This window comes from Anas acuta, chromosome 1 (genome assembly GCF_963932015.1).
Source record: "Anas acuta chromosome 1, bAnaAcu1.1, whole genome shotgun sequence".
Classification (NCBI taxonomy): domain Eukaryota; kingdom Metazoa; phylum Chordata; class Aves; order Anseriformes; family Anatidae; genus Anas; species Anas acuta.
The window spans coordinates 98,823,192-98,840,381 of NC_088979.1; the positions used below are offsets into that span (position 1 = coordinate 98,823,192).

At 36.7% G+C, this 17,190-nt stretch overlaps 1 long non-coding RNA gene across 1 annotated transcript in view; it reads left to right on the plus strand.

Annotated features, from left to right (window-relative positions):
* The first annotated feature begins 235 nt into the window (after positions 1–235).
* LOC137850198 (uncharacterized) overlaps positions 236–17,190 on the plus strand; it is a 53,730-nt gene continuing 36,775 nt past the window's right edge. Inside the window, exons 1-2 of the long non-coding RNA XR_011092347.1 lie at positions 236–397; positions 2,243–2,325. This is a non-coding gene — a long non-coding RNA (uncharacterized lncRNA). The remainder of the gene's footprint in view (positions 398–2,242; positions 2,326–17,190) is intronic.

The window sequence follows — 17,190 nt, forward strand, 5'->3', positions numbered from 1 at the left end:
ATGTCTGCCCACATGAAACTGATAATAGGACTTACAGTTTAATGTACATTGCTAAATACTTTGTCCCGGTTTCATTTAGAACAGAATTAATTTTCTGGTAGAATGCTGTGTTTTGGCTTAGGATGAGAAGAGTGGTGATAACACCCCGATGTTTTAATTGTTGCAGAGCAGTGCTTACACCAAGACAAGGACGTTTCAGCTTCTCACTCTGTCCTGCCAACGGGCAGGCTGAGGGTGCAGCAAGAGCTGGGAGGGGACAGACCCAGAACAGGTGACCCAAACTAGCCAAAGGGGTATTCCATACCATCTGACGTCATGCTAAACACTATATAGGGGTGGCTAGCCGGGGGAGGGGGCCGGACTGCTCGGGGTTAGGCTGGGCATCGGTCAGTGGGTGGTGAGCAATTGCATTGTGCATCACTTGTTTGTACACATTATTATTAGTAGTACTATTACCATCATTGTACTATTATTATTATTGTTATTATTATTTTTCTGTCTTATTAAACTGTCTTTATCTCAACTCACGGGCTTCACTTTCCATTTCTCTCCCCCGTCCCAGAGAGGGAGGGGGGAGGGTGTGTGAACGGCTGTGTGTGTGTGGTGTTTAGCTGCCAGCTGGGCTAAACCTCGATATACTTATAAGCACTGTTTGATACTTTTTTTTTTTTTTCTTTTTTCCCACAAAATGGTGATGGTGGTATTGATTTGTCTATTTTCGCTTTCTGACATATTGTAAAAAAACACTTTTGTGAGAGTCTGCATATATCCTAAATTAAAGAGAACTTTAAGTGTGTTACTTTGAAGTCCGTTTATAATTGATATTACAAAAAATGAAATACATTATTGCAGTTTTTAGCACAATATAAGTAACTTCTCAAATGTTCCTCTCTGTTTATGTCACGGGCTATACCAATAGGCCATTATACACATCTTCTGTAATTTAGATATTGACTTATTAAACTCAGGGCTTAGAAATAAACGTTTTTACTTTTTGTTGTTAGTTTCCTTTTGTGTCTAATCTCTCTCTTAATTAATGTAGGAAAATGAAGGAAACTAGGTTGCTTTACTTGTGCCTATCAAATGAGTAGTTTAAGGGGAAATATTACATTTGTGAGACTCATATTATGGATTGCAGTAGAATATATTTTTTTCCAACTGCAGTGGTACAGATAAACATTAAACACTTGGTTCTGCCCATATATTACAATACCACCATCACAATTTTGTGTGGTTTGGAAGTACCATATAATACAAAATAGAGAAAACTATCCATGCAACACAGTAAATGTTAATGTATTTGAAAGGACAAATATGATAATAGACTACAATTTAGGCAATATACTTTGAATTGTAAAGAGATATTCTCAAGCAGAATTCATTGCATATTAATTCTTTATGATATAATGAGAAAAATGCAAGGGACTAAAATTTAAATAGTTTGAGAGGACAAAGTGATGTGCTGTTTAGAATTAGGTCTGATTGCCTTGACAGGAATTTATTTCTAGTTGTTCCTTGTTGAAAGAACTGAATAGGAATGCATGTATGAGGAATATGATTTAAATTATATCTTAGTTTATAAAGTATATAGAACCTATTTTTAGGAATAATTTCACGTATGTTTTGGGAGTTTAAATCTGTCTTGATGTGTTTGGGTTAATGCTTATGCCAAGACATATATCCAAGGTACAGAAAACTGGTTTTATGACAAGGTCAAGTTTGTAGAGAATTTTAATCCCAACTGGAACTAAATATGCAGTCATTATTTATTTTTTTTTCTTCATGAAATATGAAAGGAGTAATACAAAAATATTTAATTAAAAAGATTTAGTATTAAATGTATTTCAAGAAGAAATCCAAATGATAATTTAAAGATTAGAACCTTGAAAAATAAATTCAAACCCTGATGCCTGGCAGGTTTGCCAGTGAAACTGTTATATGAGGCAAGAGTTGTCCAGAATCCTAGCTTTTCACAGGCCATATATAAGTGTTTGAAAAGTGTTACGTTGATGGTATTATAAATTTAAAATTAATTAATTTTCATCAAGATTCAGACTAAAATGCCTACTTGGAGGTGGGAATGTAGCATGTAAATTCAGCTGGTAATTTTTAAACTAAATTCTTTTAAAACTCTTTAAGACACTTTACCCCTAAAAAAGGAAAGAAAATACATTGCTAGTATTGAATATGGAAGAATTTTACTTTAGGCATGCAATTTTATTTGTTTATTCATTTTTATTAGTCCAAAGATTGTCCTGGGTGCTGTTGAAAGGCAGTTAAAGAACAAAGCTACGATCAGGCATAGTCAACATGGGTTCATCAAGGGTAAGTCCTGTCTTAGTAATTTGATCTCCTTCTACAATAAGGTCACTTGGTGGATAAAGGGAAGACCATGGACCATCCCTCACAGCATCCTTCTAGATAAATGTTCCAACTGGGAGATAAACAGGTTCACGTTATGCTGGTTGATGAACTGGCTCAACAGTAGAGCTCAAAAGGTTGTAGTGAACGGGGCTATATCTGATGGGCAGCCGGTCACCAGCGGTGTTCCCCAGGGCTCAATTCTGTGTCCAGTCCTGTTCAATGTTTTTATCAATGATCTGGATGCAGGAATGGAGTGCATCCTCGGCAAGTTTGCTGATGATCCTGAACTGGGAGGTGCTGTTGACTCCCTGGAGGGGTGAGAGATCTTGCAAAGAGTTCTGCATAGATTGGAGCACTGGGCGATTACTGATGTCATGAAGTTCCACAAAGGAAAATGCCAGGTTCTGCACCTGGGATGGAGTAGCACCAGCCACCTGCACAGACAGGGAGACAAGTGTCTGGAGAACAGCTCTCCAGAAAGGGATCTGGGGGTGCTGGTAGACAGCAGGCTCAACATGAGCCAGCAGTGTGCCCTGGTAACCAGGAGGGCAAACTGCATTTTGGGATGCATTAAACACAGCATAGCTATCTGGCAAAAAGGGGTGATTCTCCCACCATATTCAATACTAGTGCAACCTCACCTTGAATATTGCGTGTGGTTCTGGGCTCCACATTATAGGAAGGATGTTAAAATCCTTGAAAGCACCCAGAAGAGGGCAACAGAACTGGTAAAATGGCTGAAAGGCGTGTCCTGTGAGGAGAGGCTGAGCGTTGTCCAGTTGTGAGAAAAGAAAGCTGAGAGGTGACCTCATTGCTCTCTGCAACTCCCTGAAGAGGGTTAGTGGAGAGGGAGGTGGCAGTCTCTGCTCGCTGGTCATCTATGACAGGACACATGGGAACAAAGCTGCTCCAGGAGAGGTTCAGACTGACCATTAGGAAACCTTTCTTTACCATACATGAGGAGGTTGGTCAAAAAATGGAACTGTCTTCCTAGGGAGGTGGTTGATGCCCCATGCCTGTCAGCGTTCAACAGGCATTTGGACAATGCCCTCAATAACATGCTTTAACTTTTTGTTAGTCCTGAAGTGGTCAAGCAGTTGGACCTGATGATACTTTTGCATTGGGCTTTCATGGCAAGGTTTTGGTAGAGAAAGGGTTGCAGGTGTGGCCTCAGTGAGAAGAATCCAGAAGCCCATGTTAGATAAGAGCCAGTCCCAGCTTCTTTCAAAAGGTTCCTGCTACTGGCCAAAGGTGAGCCAATGAAAGATTCTGGTTGCACCTCTGTGATAGCATATTTTAAAAAGTGACTGCAGCTGGGAGTGACAAGTGATAAAATCTACAGAGAAATAATCCCACAGACACCAAAGTCGGTGCAGGAGAAAGACAGGAGGTGTTTCAGGTGCCAGAGCAGAAGTTCCCCTGGGGCCTGTGGAGAGGCCCATGTTGGAGCAGACAATCCCCCTGCAGCCTGTGGGGTACTACAGTGGAGCAGATCTCCATGCTGCTGCCTGTGGAGGAGCCCATGGTAGAGCAGATGGACCTGAAAGAGGAGCCCAGGCAGGAGTGGGTGGTATGTTGGGAGCTGCTGCCTGTGCGGAATCCATGCTGGAGTAGTTTGCTCTTTACAGATGGACCCCGTGGTATGGACCATTGTTTGAGCAGTTCTTGAAGAACTACAGTCTGTGGGAATCCCACAATGGATAATTTCAGGAAGGACTGCATGCTGTGGGACAGACCCCACATTGGAATAAGGGTGATGATGGAGGAGCAGCAGATTTCAAAACTGTATAGACTAACCATAACTCTAATTCCCTGTTGCTTTGTGCCACTCAGAGAAAGGAGCCAGAAGACAGAAGGTGTCTTTAGTTTGCCTTTAGTTTCTGCTCTAGTCAGTTATGAATTGTCATTCATTGCTGTGACTATTTTGCCCATAATGGTAATTAGTGAGCAATTTCTGTTTTTTTTTTTTTTTTTTTTTTTTCCCTTCATATTTTCCACCCCTGTTCTGCTGAAGAGGGGGAGTGAGAGAGTGGTGTGGTAGACCTTAGCACCTTAGCCACGCATTGCTATGAAAACACCATAGTAGGTCCCTTCCAGCAGAACTATTATGTTCCGTTCCGTTCCATTCTATTCCATTCCTTTTGATAAAATTATTTATTCCTCACATTACTTCACTAGGTAAATATTTCATCCATATTGAAGGAAAGCCACTTGAGCATTAGTGCTCTCCCAGTCAACATCTAGAAGTCTACCTTTCTATGGAAAAGAATCTGTTCTTTCCAGAGCTTCTCTATTGCCATTTAACTGCTGGTCTTCAATAGATAAATAAAATAATTAATTAAATATATATACTTTTTTTTTTATTTTTTTTTCATCATCTTTGAAAACACATTCAGAAGACTTGTAAACTCAGTTTTAAATATTTTTTCAAATTTCAAGTCTTTTCCTTTCTGTAGTTTTCAGGAGGTACAGTGACTGGTATGAAAAGGAGAAGACGAAAATATTAGCTCAGATGACATTTTCAGAGATGCTGTGAAATCAACAAAAATGAATATTTTGTTACAGCTGAATTTGTAGTGCTCCATTTAATTTCAGTAGAAGTGAAATCTTTATTTGCCTAGCAGAGCAAAATAGTTTATTCATTTGTAATTATCTAATCTAATTCTTTAAACAAAAATACTACCACCACCCAGATTATTTAAAGTATAGGTTAATTTAAGCCATGACATCATTTTGAAACAATGTTCTAACTGTTCAGAAACTATAAGCTAGAAAATTGCAAATGCAACATTGAGAGTTCATTGCAAGTGATACTTTTTAATTAAGAATTACTTTTCAAATTCAATCCAGTGTTGCAATGAATTTTTATTTTGTTAATGTTTTATGTTTGATGGATAGACTGTGTTTCTCTTGTTTCAATCCCCCAAATAAACAATCTAGCAAGATTCATTATCGAGGATCAATATTTTTTGATGGGAAACATTGTAGTTTAATTGTCAGGCATTAGCTGACAAATGCCAAGTAAACTTCTGGGACACATCCTTAAAGGATCACAGAAATTACTGAGTTAGCTTGGCCAATCTGGTAAACCCATATGTCACAATTCTGTGGAATACTCTAGACAGGACAGCTGGAGACCATAAGCACTGTAACTGCACAGCACCAGTTGTAAGCTAGCATAAGCCCTTCCACTGAACTAGTCTGTGTGTCTATTGTGTAGACAGGCACTGCGCACTGGGATCTACATGTCTGGTTATTTATTTAACAACCCACACAAAGGTCATTGACAGACCTTTTGAATCTTCAGTACAGCTCTGAAAATTTTATGGCAAATTATTAATTTGAGATTTATATCTGTACATGTATTGCTAAGAGTTTTCTGTTCAGTGCAGAAAACACATACTAATATTTCTCTTCGCTGAGTTCACTATCAGCACTTTTAAACTTTTTAATGAACACAGACATTTTGGAAAGGTAAATTTACCTTCCTTTAATATTATTCAAAATCTATCAAAAATAGGTCATAATTTATGCACTATTTCTTCTTGAACTACAGCCATGTATGTATACAAAAAGCTGAAAACATAACAGATAAAAAATGGTTTTCCCTCTCAGAGTATATACATGTAGTTTGCTAGTCTTTCAAACATTCTGTCAATTCCATTCTTTTTTTTTCTTTGTTTCTTGTGAAATGTACAAAGGTCATAGTTTTCAAAAGTACTTAAGGACATTTTTTAAATGGAGCTTGTATTCTAAAATAACTTAAAAGACATTTTTTTTTTCAGTCACTTTTCATTAGAAAATGAAAACAAAATCAGGGCAAATTTGTTTCAAAAGTTGCCTATGGTTTTAGACTTGAAATCCCCATAAAACCTAATTTTCTAAAAGTGAAATATTATCTCTGAAAATCTTTTCAGTTTAAAATTCCCAAGACTGGATGCCCACAGTCACCAGTTAGTACAAACTTCCATCATTCAATAATAGTTTGAGACAATATCTCACCCTGTATTCAGGAACATAATTATTTTTTGATAACTTAATCATTTCAACTCATCTGTCAGGGTCTGAGTTTATTTCTTTTTGTTAACTTCAATCTCAAATCTTCATAATGCCCTCATAATCAAAAACATTTCCTACCATCAGTAGCCTTGCCTCTTGGATATATGCTGAAGAAATTGAAGAAATGTCATGAATTATTCACAGTGACCATCTATTTTGTTTGGTCCTGTTTGAGTTCCCCTAAATCATTGCACACAGGCAGCTCTGTGGTCTCAGGCTGCCATGTAAAATAGACACAAAAATGGAGTCTAAAGAATGATTTGATAAATAGGGGGAAAAAAATCCCGCCTCGTGGAGTAATGAACCTGTCATAAAAACAGCATGGCTAATGGATTTCTAATGTAGGTGGAAGGTTTTAGTCAAATTGAGACAAAGGTGTGATTGACAAGAACAATTGTACCTTTTAGTGATATTTTTGGAACTGAAGGGATATGATGGAAAACGTTGTTTCAATAGTCCTGCCTTCTATTGTCTGCATCTTTTTATTGTTCTCCAGTAAGGCCTATATTTATCTAGATGGTTAATTTATATTTACTACTATTTCAGTATTTTGCACATGTTTTGACAACCATAGAATGTCTCAGAAACTCATTGTGCAAAAAGGATGCTGAAACTGAAGGACAAAATAAAAAAGCAGCCATTAATTTTTGCAACTGCAGTTCAAATTCAGCAAGAGCAGAAGTGAAAAATGTCAGTATGGTAGCTTAAGCACAGTGCTCAGAGGTAATATGCATATACTCCCAAAATATTTTTTTCTCCACAACTATTTATACAGATATTTACTCTTGTAAGGAGATAATGCCAGTGGGATACCATATTGTGACATGATAACAGCCTCTCTGTTGCAACATAAATGCTGGACAAAACCAAGGAGTTTATGTAGGAGAAGCAAGTCTATCATTTAATAAGTGAGGGTTGAATATCTAGTCTGACAACAGAAACTACCAAAGGAATTGTTTAAATTAACCTCAGTATTACATAAAAGCTAAGGTTACAAAATCAGATGTCCAAGAAAGACTCAGCATTCAATATATAAAGATACAGGAACTAAAAAAATATTCTCAGAATGAGATATTTCTAGCTGCTTTAAGGAAAGTTAGTAGCCAATTGATTTTAAAAGTATGTTCTACTTTATGTGAATATTTGACAAGGCAGACAAATCCAAGAAAACATTTATGCCTCTTCCCAACTAAGCGCAAGAGTCTAGGCATGGAGGCTATGAAGAGGCAGCACACCTTGGCCACCTGACAGAATCCTGTCCTCAGAAGTTTTGTGCACCATAAAACCTTCCTTCTCACTGGATTTTCATCACTATCACTCTGTACATAAACACTGTCTCTGGAGATTTAGAAAGCAGTGATTCCCAAATATGTTTTCTTTGGGAGAACTGTGCAGCAATAGGGTATTTATGGGATGTTCTTATGCATTGAGGATAAAACCAGTATATCAGAGTTTGAGAGAGTGTACTGTAAAGAATAAGTTGTAATAAATCTAAGCACCTTGGACTACTGGATCTAGTACACTATATGGATGACTGGAGATTTCCTATCTCAGCTGGAGACTACCAATATAAAAAATACCTAGGGAAGCTGCTTATCAAAATGAATATATGACTCTTCATGTAACTCAATTGCTACTTGAGCTTTAAGGAAGATGTTGAAAGTATTTTCATTACAAGCTTATCAATTTGCTATCCTTACCAAAAAAAAAAAAAAAAAAAAAAAAAAAAAAAAGCAAAATGAGCATAGCATAAGCTTAATACCAATCAAAAAAACTTTACACTTAACATCAGCACAGACACACTATAAACTGATATGATAATCCTAATTTTTCTTTGCTAGGAGGAAAATGGATTAATTTTAGAGATTTTTAAAACAAACTTAATAAGGTGCTGTGAGAATACCAGTGTCACAGAATCACAGAATCACAGAATATACCTAGTTGGAAGGGACCCATAAGGATCATCAAGTCCAGCTCCTGGCACCACACAGGTCTACCCAAAATTTTAGACCATGTGAGTAAGTGCACAGGCCAAACACTTAAATTCAGACAGGCTCAGTGCAGTGACTACTTTCCTGGGGAGCCTGTTCCAGTGTACAACCATGCTTTCAGTGAAGAACCTCTTCCTGATGTCTAGCCTGAACCTCCTCTGCCTCAGCTTGACACCATTCTCAAGGGTTCTATCACCGGTGATTAAGGAGAATAGGTCAGTGCCTGCTCCACCACTTCCCCTTTTGAGGAAGCTGTAGACTGCGATAAGGTCCTCCCTTAGCCTCCTCTTCTCCAGGCTGAACAGGCCAAGCGACCTCAACCGCTCCTCATACATCTTCCCCTCTAGGCCCTTCACCATCTTCATTACCCTCTTCTGGACACTCTCCAGAAGTAGAGTTTTACATCCAACAGTTTTACATCCTTTTTGTACTGTGGTGCCCAGGATTGCACACAGTACTCGAGGTGAGGCCACACCAGCACAGAATAGAGCAGGAGATGGTCTTAAAATGTCTTAAAGATGTCTGTTGCAATATAGCTGAAAAAGGTTTGAAAGCAAAGGGAAAACTAAGGTGTTTAAAGTTAAATATAGTTAAAGGCTTTGCTGAACTCTGTTGAGGCTTTGCCCTTAGTGTTACTAGCAACAAAAAGTATGTCAGCATTTTGTTAACCTTAGATGTGCTTCAGATCCCTGATGAAGATGTGCTTTTACCTTATCATGAATGCTGAACACTGTAACCAGTCATGTTCTCGTAGAATATATTCATCTAAAATTAAGCTAATACTTCTTTGTATCTCAGTTATGAAAGTTGAGTTTACCGAAGGATTTTTTTATTAAGCCCAATTTACAGAATCACACAGAATCACACAGAACTATAGGGGTTGGAAGGGACATAGAAAGATCATCGGGTCCAACCCCCCTGCCAAAGCAGGTTTCTCAGAGCAGGCTGCCCAGGTAGGTGTCCAGACAGGCCTTGAATATCTCCAGAGATATCTAGTATCAGTCATGCCTGTGGTTTGTTTAATTTGCCTATTTTACGCTTTTCTAATGTTCAAAAGACATCAGTGAATCATCAGTGAATCTCTAAACCTAAGAAGGTGTATGAAATATTCCTTTCTTACTGGAGGAAGATGAAATCTCATTCATGAGATGAAATGCTCATTTCCTGATGGAAATTCCTGGAGGAAGCTGCATTGAAATGTTCGGTTCTCACATGGTGACCTGTATTTTCGTACATTTTCTACAGTTTAGCAGTGGTGGTTTTTTGTTTTGTTTTGTTTTGATTTTGTTCTTACTGGAGTTTTTATTGGAGTTGAAAGCCCCATGATCTGTAACCCAACTGTCATTTCAGGAAGGAAACAGGCTGCCTGCTTTTCCCAAGAGCTGGTCAGTCTTTCAAAGTTTCCAGGTTATAAGGATATCCTGTTGCTGAGAAAAATTTAATAAGGTACCAGGTCATCCTTCTATGTTCCAGATATTTGTGGTAGATGTTATATGAAAGAAAGGTAAGCAAGTCCAACTTTTCTCTGTGTTTGCCTGTTCTCCCAGGGCAGAATCCTTGGCATTGACCTACCATGACCTTTACTTCCTTATACATTTATCAATGCTGCTTCCAGGTACAATTCTCAGTGCTCAGAGCCTTTAACCAGCTAAGATCATTTTGTGCAATACAACTGCAATCATTTGGGCTGGAACAGATAAGCACAGTACCCTAGAGACATTTTATCAGATTAACAATGCACTAAGTGTATGTTATCAACAAAATAATACAAGCTATTCATATTTACTCATCAGTAATTCACTAATAAAATGCATTGAAACCTGCTAATTAAATAGCAAACTGTTAATTATAAAATGACAGCAGTTGAGGTACTTCAAGTAATTTTAAGACCATTTCCTATCTTAGAAAAATACTGACTCCATGAAGAATGAATAATATTCTAGAAAACTTTTTTTTTTCCTAGTTTCTCTGGAGGAGTAGTGAATTTTAAAATATTCAAGACTATACCAACTATAAAGACTTTTGTGGCATTGATGCCACAGATGGAAACTCAAAATGATTATATCTGACAACCCAATAAAGTAAAGCAAGCATCAAAAAACTTGCAAACAATATCAGATAATACTCGTTTTGCCTCTGTAACTGCCAATTGATCCTGATTTATAGTTTCACGGAGTCACAGAATCAGAGTGGTTGAGGCAGGAATGGACCTCCAGAGGTCATCTGGTATAATCCTCTGCTCAAGCAGGGCCATCTACAGCTGCTTGCACGGAACCATGTCCAGATGGTTCTTGGATATTTTCAAGCATGGGGATTTGCCACCTCTCTGGGCAACCTGTACAAGTGCTCAGTTATACATACAGTAAAGAAATGGTGTTTATGATGTTCAAACAGAACCTTCTGTGTGTCAGTTTGTGCTCACTGTCTCTTGTTCTGCCACTGGGAACCAATTGAAATAACCTGTCTCTCTCTCTTCTCACACCCTCTCACATCAAGTATCTATATACATTAATAAGATCCTCCCTGAGCCTTCTCTACTCTGGTCTGAGCAGTCCCAGCTCTCTGCATTTCCTCATATGCTCCAATTCTTTTATCATCTTTGTGGCTCTTCATTGGACTCAACTAGCTCCATGTCTCTCTTGCACTGGGAAGCCCAGAACTAAACACAGTACGCCAGGTATGGCCTCATTAAAGCTGAGTAGAGGGGACCTCACAAACTCTTCCTCGTTTGTGAGGCAAGACTCCTCCTAATGCAGCCCAGGACACCATTAGCCTTCTTTGTAGCAAAGGCACATTGTTGTAACCAAAACAAAAAAAAAGTAATTTGAACATATATTACAAAAACAATGTCCTCATGAGCCTTGTTAGCATTTAGCATCTTTCTTCTGTTTTCTTTATTTTCTCTGTTAAAGAGAAAATTGAAAACAACAACAACAACAAAACTATGTGTCTTTATTTTTAATGAAGAGAGTTATGGGAGGGTAAAAAATAAGGTAATTTGGAGGATTTGATATTAAGATATAAAGCATAGAGTGTGGATACTTTCCTTCCAGGATCCTGAGCCCTAAAAGTAAGTATACACAATTTTTCTTCATTTTGAAAGGAAACATAAAAGTATAAAAAAGAAAGATGAGTAGTGCATTAGCATGTAACTAATGTCCTTTTAAAATTATCAATGTCAAATTATAGTGTCAAAAGCTCAAATTTCACTTTAGGTTCTATGTCTAACTTAATTCTACTATCTTATACATGCAATATGGCATGTATGTTCCTTAATTTTATGATGATATATTTTTATAATAACATCATTGCATGGATTTATACTAACAAGTTTTTGCTTTTCTTTTTCTCACCAATCCCTTCTCAAAGGTTTGAAGAGTAGCATTTCATTTTTAAAGAAAATCAAGAATATCTATAATGGAAATGGGGAAACTCAACAGTTCAAAGGGAAAAGGCTGGATGGAGAGAGGATTTGTGCAACAGCTAGTAGGACAGTGATTGTGCAAGAGGGAGGGTAAGAAGAAGTGTTCATGGAGAGGTCCAGTTCACTGGAATGTTGAGAAAATCCCGTATGAAATTACCAGAGTTACAGAAACATTATGGGAACATTCAAACACAGATATAGCTTTCTTTCGCTCCCTCTCTCTCTTTCTTTTTTTAATTCTTTTTTTTTTTTTTTTTGTTTTTACTTCATCTATTATCTTGTTCCAGCTAAAGAGCAAAATGATAATTTCAGAGTTTTATTCTACAAGGTCTGTGCAGTCATTTACCATGGCCATCAAGCATCTCTGACTAGTGATAGAAAGCCACAGTGTCCAAAAAGCGAGACTAGACAGTCTAATTTTCATGTATAAGTTAATGAGCTGAGAATTAGTCCTTGGTTCTTGCAGAAGAAAGCTTCCATTTCAGTTAAGCAGCAACATTCACAACCTGAACACTGAAGGGCTGCCAAGGTATGTATGTCCCAGTCAGGCCCAGGGAAACTGAAATATACCAGTATTTTTCATGTGGGAGCACAACACAGCTACTTAAAAAACACATGCTAGATGCAACAGAGCAATTTGTGGCTGTGCAACAGACAGGCTGGGTTCTCCAGAAGATCATGTTTGTTATTACTTGTACCATTGTTTAATGAGTATTAGAGTATTAAAGCCATGGGACAAAATTCTTATTTATTTTTTTTCTCTTGCTTGCTGTACAGCAAATAACTTGTTATATTATATATGTATTCAACTGTATTAATCACATTTGAATACAACACAACTGTTGTTCCTGCAATAAAATATAGTTATGGAAACTAATAAAGGTGGGGTTTTATTTTGTTTGTTTGTTATGTACTAGAGAAGCACAGTAGATCATTCAATACCTAAAATTTCTCCAAAAATTCAAGAGATTTTTACATTACTAAAGAATACTGCAGACTATATTGGCATGACTTGTGTGTCCATTAATTACTATATAGAAGAAAAAAAAAAAAGCCTTGTGAATTAAGCATAAGTATTATTCCTTCCTGATATATATTTTCAAACAATGTAGAGGATTTTTCTTCAAAACAAAAAGAAACTGTATTGAGTTTCAAAAAATGTATTTTATTATAGAAATGAAGCAAACTGAGGCACCTCACATGTAGCACAGCAGACAGATTCCATTTTTACAAAACAGTTAAAGAGCATCAGTACTCCAGAAAAGCTAAATGTGGCACTTGAGAAATTCTGTTAGACCCTAGAGGAGATCAGAGTGTCCAGTCTTGGATTTGACTGCTTCCATTTCAAGGTTAGCTGATACACTCTCTCTGTACTAAATACATTCTCGTCTGCCATGAACCCCGATGCATTTTCCCTTGATGGAGTCAAGTCACACAACTCTGCTTCCACTCAGGGTCACTGATCTACAGCAACAGCCCAAGCCTACTCAGGAAAATCCTATCAGACTGCTTTTTGCCTGCAGTTCTTATTTTGTAATCTTTGAGCAAAAGGGAATCTCATGATGTCTTCTAACAGTATTAAAAAAATATTTTTTTTCACGATGACAAGTTTTTTTTTTTTTTTTTTCTTTAATGAAGACTGGTAAAACCTCTGTACCTCCTGCACGTAGGGAGAAGATGCCTGGCATTAAATTTGTGAGAACAAATAGAAATTGGAGTATATAATTGAATTTTCAGATTCAGATATTCAAGGGTCTCAAATAAAATCAGTATGACTTAACTTTATATACAAAGTAATGACTGTAGAGGACCATAGGAGGGAATTTCATGGTCATAAGAAACAAATATAGAATCTTAGGAGAATTTAAGTATAAATTATTGACACAATGTGTGAACATGAGAAGCCAAAACCAAAAATTTACATTTAAAAATAGTTAAATATTTAATGAAAAAGACAACTCTAGGCAAATAGTGACTTTATCCAAACAATAGCAAAAAAAAAAAAAAGTCTTGAAGGTTCATTTCCACCTCCCATTTGATACAAAAAACTATTAGCATTTTGTTATCCATGATTCTCTCCTATTTGATGATATGTGCTAATAATCTGTTGTTGCTAAGGGTTGTTGCTAAGCAAAGCAAGGTGTACAGCAGGTCAGCCACCTCTTCACTGACAACTTCTAGCATCAATTATTTTTGTGAACTACAGATTCTATTTTTCTAAATGCTCTGCATATTTTTTGAGATAAAAGAATATTTATCACTATAGTACAATTCAAACATGTAAAGACTGAAATCTTGTGGAATTATCTCTTTTTCATTAAAACCTAATTTCTATTCTTCAGCTTTGCTGTGCGCTCATCTGAAGGTAACAACCATAGCCTGACCTAGTTTTGTTCAGTTCTGACCAAATTATATGAGAAATGTGGGTATTTTTGGCAAAGAAACATTTATTTTTTTTTTTATGTTGATGTGCATTATTTGACCTTTATTTTGCTAAACAGTACAGGTGAAGAGCTAGGTGCTTGCAGCTCCAAAGGCTTAGCAAACTTTTCTCTTGAAGACACCAAATGAGAAAAATCCCATCTCATGTTCTCAAGGCAGGATTTATCAGCTGAATTTTCTGAAATACAGCAAAAAAAAATTCTGTCTACTTTTTAACTCCATTCTTCCTTTTGACAGAAACATACTGCTGAGAATTCTCTTAGGGAAACATATATATCTTAAACTTATTTTAACTTTCACATGGAATTAACTGCATGTCTTCAGAGAGAGCTGGATCAGCACAGGTATACCTTTCAGGATTCACCCTTTCCTGAAGGCTTAAATGGGACTTTGTTGCTTGTTTTCAATCCATGTAGATGCTTGTTTGCATTTAATTTCATAAATAATTACAGTTGAGGAAAATTTTTATTTTTGACAGCTAATTAGATTTTTCAACCATGGTGGTAGGCAGCATATTAATTCCCTACAATGCCATGGAAAAATAAATAAATTACAGTTTCCCAGTAAATCCATGCCTGCAGTGAAATAAAATAAAATAAAATAAAATAAAATAAAATAAAATAAAATAAAATAAAATAAAATAAAATAAAATAAAATAAAAAAATGATAAGTTCTTTTGCTAGTTATTTCACTTCAAAATATATGATGTTTCTGTGCTACAGAGCCATTCAAACTTTCAGTTCCTTTGAACTTTGCACAGTTCATTGTGGTAGAAGACCAAGAAGACCCAGAATTCTTTCTTGCTGCACCACAAAATCATATGGCTAATAATTTCTACTATTCTGGAACAGAAGTTCCAGAATATTCTATTCTGGAACAGAAGTTCAGCAGGCAAGTAAGCACATACAGATATTGCTAGCTTGACTTCAGAAAGGGTCTCTGTTTGGGGACAAAGCAGGATCCGTCAAACTTCTGATTAATCAAACTCTTGGTGTTTCAATATTGTTTACTGGATACAGCTGGGTGTATATATTTATCCATTGGAAAAAAAAAAAAAAACATTTTCTTTAGTCCTTCACAAACTAACAAAGTTCCAAAAGGATTCATGTTACTTTGTTTCATTTGCTTTTATACATTCGGACATTTCAGAGAAAAATGATTATATAAGGAAATAACTGCAAACTACAGCCAAATGCATAGCAAAGAGCAGAAACTCATACCTAGGTAAGAAGTTTCTCTACCAATCCCTCAAACTGTGTTCTTCACAGAAATACAAACCAAAGAAGAACAGATTTCAGTCTTCATGACAGACTACTCAGGAAGGGAACCCACTGTTTTCTGAGAAAAGAAATAAAGACCTAAGTGAACAGAGGTATAAAATAGTCCCCAAGTAATTGACTGACACTCTGATCTTTTTGTTTTATGTTTGGACCTCCTATTGAAAGGTGGACAGCACTGTTTCATCCAAAGCAAAAAGACTAGAAGGCTGGGACAACTGTCCTATATGTAACAGTCATCAGAAGTATTCTAGGTAACCAAGCTGCATGAAACATAAGTTTATACTGAATATAAGTTGTTAGGTTTATAGGTATTTTCTTAAACTAGATTCCATAGGAAATATATATATATATATATTTTGGATGAACACCATCAAATGAAAAAAAAATCAGATAAAATACTCACAACTGAATGTGCTACACAGAACAGTTCAGCTATGCCTTGTCTCCATTCCCTCCTCTGGTCTACAGCCTTCCTCCAAACTACCTCTTACCTGGTACACCCCAGCTAGGAAATACCTAAACACAACACACTGACCTTCCAAAGGTGGGAGAAACATAATATAACCAACAGCCTCATTTGTAAGAGGAATAAAAACTTGCTTAATGGTTAATTCAGAAAACACAATGGAAATATAGTGTTTCAGAAGATAAATGGTCAGCTATCTTATGTCTTGTCCATTTAAGGCCATCTTCTGGAGAGGTTTTGTTTTTGCTATTAAAAAAATAGAAATAAAAAGTTACTTTCAGTAGCCGGATTCTTTCCTGCTTTCATTTTCACAAGTCTCACTCTGGCACTGTATCGTTTGCAAACAGTGTGTCTTTTAACCTTCAGTTCCCAAAGTAGGAGATGCTGCTCTTTTGACACATTTAAGAGGCTACATGGTAAAATAAAATGCTAATAAAGTTATATACATTAACATAAAATAATCATAATGTAACTAAGAGATGGAAGAGATGGGGAAGGATAGCAACTGTTGTCTTGTACTAGCTCTTCTAGTAGAGCTCACTCCTCTGTGAAGAGCAGAGGACAGCAGTTACTTATAGAAGCTGACACACTGACACACTGGAAGAAAACGATAACTGCACTACTGACATTTCCATGAAGAAAGGGAACTGGCTGTGCTAAATGTAGCAAAAATAACAGCTACAAAAATTGTTCTGGGCAGCATGAAAAAATAGCAAACAACATATACACACCACATTGCAGCCCCCAAAAACAAAGCGAAAAATTGTGCCTTGCTTCTTCCAAAATGTTAGGACAAATAAAATACAAAACACCCGAAGAAGCTGATAGCCTTACTTCATTTTTTAAAAGCTTTTATCTTGTGATAACAGCAGTTCTTCAACTACACTGCTCCCAGCAGTGAAGATGACCTTCTCCCTGAAGGGTACCCTGGACAATGCAAATATTCTTGACTCCAGTTATAGACACACTTAGGGACAGAGAAGAGCCAAATTCTCTAGCTCTTGATTGTAAGTTCAGATCTTCAGAGAAGTCAACAGTATAGTTGACTATACATATACATAATATATGTATAGTCAACCTATAACAGTATATTATGTATACAACAGTATACATAATATATATACTAGTATTTGTAGGTTTACTTTTCACTTTGAGCTGTACTGG